Source organism: Salmo trutta, chromosome 32 (assembly GCF_901001165.1).
Source record: "Salmo trutta chromosome 32, fSalTru1.1, whole genome shotgun sequence".
NCBI classification, from domain to species: domain Eukaryota; kingdom Metazoa; phylum Chordata; class Actinopteri; order Salmoniformes; family Salmonidae; genus Salmo; species Salmo trutta.
In genome coordinates this window covers 20,614,100-20,619,286 of record NC_042988.1, presented here as the reverse complement: position 1 = coordinate 20,619,286, position 5,187 = coordinate 20,614,100, and positions in this window count along the sequence as shown.

Sequence of the window (5,187 nt, the reverse complement as noted above, 5' to 3'; positions counted from 1 at the left end):
CGCAGCGGGTTGAGTGCTCATTTTTAACATTTATTGAACACTTTAAAAAAAAAAAGAAAACGAACGGACGACAAACAGTAATGCAGGCTAACACACAGCAATGCAAAATCAACCTCCCACAATACCCAAAACAAACACACCCCTATATATAGGACCCTCAATCAGAGGCAACGAGAAACAGCTGCCTCCAATTGAAGGCCCATCCCAATTAACTAAACATAGAACTAAACACTCTAGATCAGACATAGAAATACACAACATAGAACCTAACCAAAAACCTCGGACTAATCTAAACAAACACCCCTCTACAAAACACATATAACAACAAACCCCGAACCACATAAAACAAACACCCCCTGCCACGTCCTGACCAAACTATAATAACAAATAACCCCTTTACTGGTCAGGACGTGACACTGTTGTGTTCCCGGTCAAAACTGACCAGGATGATTGTATTAGTAAAAAAAGGACATAGGCCCAAAACTACACATGAAAACGTTACCATATTACAAAATGAATGTCTGAACACATTAAAGAACAGTAACAATAACAGTATTACTAACAATAACAAAAACATTAAAATGTTCACAATCTGTCAATCAATGGAGGTTACATTTTGTGTGTTCTCATGCACATGTTGGACAATACGGGGTGGTTGTTGCATGTGCCTGGACTTGGGTTATAGATGAGTAGCAGGCGCTCCACCTACTTGTGCCAAACCTCTGATTGTTGCCAGCTTGTCTTGTTGACGACGTGAATCACCCGTGACAACACGTGAAATGTCTGAAGTGACATAGTGGCACGAAAAATTGCACGACCAGACTCTGCATCCCATAAACTGGTGGTAGATTCGTTTCTGGATCTGTACACACTAGCCAAAATCAAGAGACCCACGTATGCTTGGACGTCTGTCCGGTCTACCTCCTTCCAGTTGTCTTTGTAAACGCGCCTCTCCTCCAAGTTGGTCATGTTTATCACTATAGTTTCGATTAACTCTGTCAGGAACAGTTCGAAGCAGGATTTTATGTCATCAACCCAGTATATGGCGTATCCCATTAGCCCTGGGGTCATCCTGATAACATTTTCAGTCGACCTCTCCTCTCAGGTGTGGATGAAAACCAGGACAAATTCCCATTCTTTGACCGGAATGTAACAACAACCTCAGCAGGGCCCTCTTCCTCATCACCGGATTGTTTCACATTGGTCTTCTCTTGGTCTGGATCATATTCTATGTTGTCTACAACTTCTGACACTTCCTCCTCTAATGCATTTTCACTGTCAGTTTCCTGGCCTCTCTCCTCCTCACCAGTGTCATTATCAAAGATATGATCAAGAGCCTCAAATACGGTATAGAATTTGGTCCTTGTGCTGCCACAGAATGAATTGTGAGCAAGGCCTCAAAAAAGCTTTATATACCAGAGCTGCGAGAAAAGTTATATATATTATTGAAACAATGTTGCGATTGTTTGTGAGAATGCCAACAGGTGTGGTTGTCATAAGCGTCGTAGTGATCGAACCAAACTGCAGCAGGGATGTGAATCATCCACTGAACAAAAGAACAACGAAAAACAGTCCTGTAAGGTACATAGACTATACATGGAACAACCACCCACAGACACAAGAGAAAATAAACCCACTTAAATATGGCCTCCAATTAGAAGCAACGATAACCAGCTGCTTCTAATTGGAGGTCGTTCCCAAAACGAACATAGAAATAGACAAACTAGAAAACCCACATAGAAAACATAGAACATAAACCAAAAACCCCCGAAACATACTAAACAAACACACCCCTGCCACGTCCTGACCAAACTACAATAACAAATAACACCTTTTACTGGTCAGGACGTGACAGTGGTTCCCGTGGGAGAAAGATTCTATTGGGGAAAGGTTCCCGTGGGGCTTGCCATGGAAGCCAAGAAGGGGAGTGAGGTGTGTGTGCTCAAACACACATGCATTCGGGGGTCTGGGAGAGGAAGTGTGTCCATCTGGTGAATGGGCATGTGCCTGAACTCAATTTTATACACTAATTGTAGTCTCACCAATTAATTTCTAATGACTGGTCATTTTTGACCAGGAACACCACAGGTGTACAAAAGTTAAATAAAACATCCCAAATTTTATGAAAATCATCAAATTGTATTTTGTGTGTTCAGATGCCCTGAATGGACAAAGTCATGGAACCTTATGACAATCAAATTAAATGAACTACATTTTTCAGAGAGAAAACTTGTAAATTGGTCCAATTCGACTGGAACACAACAGGAGGGTTAAATGACTTGCCAAGGCAACAGACAGACTCCAATAACCCTTCTCAATTATTTTTCATCAAAAAATTAAATAAAAATGCATGAAATGAAATGAAATGTATGAATTCACTACTGTAAGTCGCTCTGGATAAGAGCGTCTGCTAAATGACTAAAATGTAAATCTAAATAATATAAATAATTCCAGACTAAATTGTGATAAATTGATTTCAGCTCTAAATCATTGCGGATCAGTCTTTTGAACAGGATTTGATACTCTCCAATGTGTACATCTTACAACAAAGGCACTGTAAAATTCAGCCTAGTGAAAGAAATACATGCATTTCCTTACATGATTTTGCACCAGAGATTCCCTATCTATGATTATACTCACCAAACACCGAGTTTACAAAACATTAGGAACACCTGCTCTTTCCATGACATAGACTGTCCAGGAGAAACCAGGTGAAAGCTATGATCTCTTATTCATGTCACTTGTTAAATACACTTCAATCAGTGTAGATGAAGCGGAGGAGACTTTTTAAGCAATGAGACGATTAAGATATGGATTGTGTATGTGTACCATTCAGAGGGTGAATGGGCAAGAACATTTTTTTAAGTGCCTTTGAACGGGATATGGTAGTAGGTGCCAGGCGCACCGGTTTGAGTATGTCAACATCTGCAACCCTGCTGTGTTTTTCACACAACATTTTCCTGTGTGTATCAAGAATGGTTCACCACCCAAGGACATCCAGCCAACTTGACACAACTGTGGGAAGCATTGGAGTCAACATGGGCCAGCATCCCTGCGGAATGATTTCAACACCTTGTAGAGTCATTCATTAATTACTGCCTCAATCAATCAAAACACAATATAAATGACACATCTGAGCTGACTGAGCAGTTACATCCCTTCACAAAACAGAAGAAATGTGTCGTCCTCCAGGCATATAGATAACTTCTGTTTGGAGTGCTTAATAAACTGATAGGGCGAACTAGTCAAAAGCTTTAATTAAAAACATCCTCGCTGTGGTTTGACATGTCCGTTATTTAGAAAAGGGCGATAAAAGCAAGAGCAGAGTGTAGAATGTTGAATGTTTTCACCTGACATTTCATTACACCAGAGATAACAAGGACAGTCTGTATTCAAAATAAACAGAGGACCACACAGATTAGTTTACTGATTGGATTTATAAATGTGAAGCTTTTATAAGACAGTTTGTTCATCCATATATGTGACCAACCGGCTTGATTCGATCTTATGTAGCAAATTTAGAATTATTATAAAAAAATGTTTTAAACATACTGTAAATAAAAATCACACAGAGAGCGTTGGTGGATGGCCTTCATTTAAATTTTTCCATTAGAGTAATCATTTACATTGACGGCATATCTACCTTAAATAACGACCTCAGATCTGGCTGGATTGATTAGAACTGCATGCATTAGGGGGAGCAGTATGAAAAAGTATGCAAAATGTATGCACTCACTACTGTAAGTCACTCTGGATAAGAGTGTCTGCTAAATGACTAAATGTAAGAATGTAAATGGTTTTACACAGCAGACTGCAGTAACTTTTTTGTTCCTTTTTTACTCCTCGGTCCTATAACTTCATATTATGTTATAGGACCGTTATTGTCTCTAACCAATCCAGCCAGATGTGAGGCCGTTACTTAAGGTAGATATGTCGTCAATCTCCCACTAAGTATCTCCCACTAAGACCACACACTGTCCGCTCAACCCCTGGGTGACCCGAGGAGGGAAGCGTGGTCTTAGTGGGAGATACTGGTGGCCCACCTTGGTGAGGGACGTGAGGCACTATGTCTCCTCCTGTTCGGTGTGCGCTCAGAGTAAGGCTCCCAGGCATCCTATGCTAAACTAAATAACCCCCCCCTACTAATGACTAACCCAAAACAGGTGCGTGCCTACCTAGACCTAACCAACAGAAAGTGAAACAAAAAAGGATCGATGGCAGCTAGTAGGCCGGCGACGACGACCGCCGAGCTCCGCCCGGCCGAGGAGGGGCGCCACCATCCGTCGGTGTCGTGACACCTGCTTTATGGACGTTGCATGTTGAGGGTGGGTATTAATACCTGATTTATGGACGTTGCATGCTGTAGCTGGGTATTATTACCTGCTTTATGGACGTTGCGGTGGGTATTATTACCTGCTTTATGGGCGTTTAATGTTGAGGGTGGGTATTATTACCTGCTTTATGGACGTTGCATGCTGTAGGTGGGTATTATTACCTGCTTTATGTTCGTTGCATGTTGAGAGTGGGTATTATTACCTGCTTTATGGGCATTGAATGCTGTTGGTGGCTATTATTCAGTTACATTGGGTATGTAACGGTCGTCGTATATACTGGACCAAGGCGCAGCAGGTTGAGTGTTCATTTTATCTTTATTTTGAGACACGTAACAAAAACAAAACAAGAAAACGTACGAAACGAACAGTATTGCAGGCTAACACAGCAGTGCAACAACAACTTCCCACAAAGGGACAGGTGAAACAGGGCTACCTAAGTATGACTCTCAATCAGCAACAACAATGTACAGCTGTTCTTGATTGAGAGCCATACCAGGCCAACACAAAGAAATACACAACATAGAAAACCATAGAAATACAAAACAAGAACATTACCCAAAAACCCCGGAACACATAAATCAAACACCCCTCTTACATAAATACATATACCATTAAACCCCCGAACCACATAAAACAAATACCCCCTGCCAGGACGTGACAGTATATACCCCCCCCCCCCCCCCCCCCCCCAAGGTGCAAACCCCGGATGCACCTCACACAAAAATAAACACAAAATAAACCCCCCAAACGAAAGGGAGGGAAGGGAGGGTGGCTGCCGTCATCGACGGTTCCCGTGCTACACCCCCCTCCCCAATCCTCCTACTGTGGAGGTGGCTCAGGCTCTGGCTTTAGT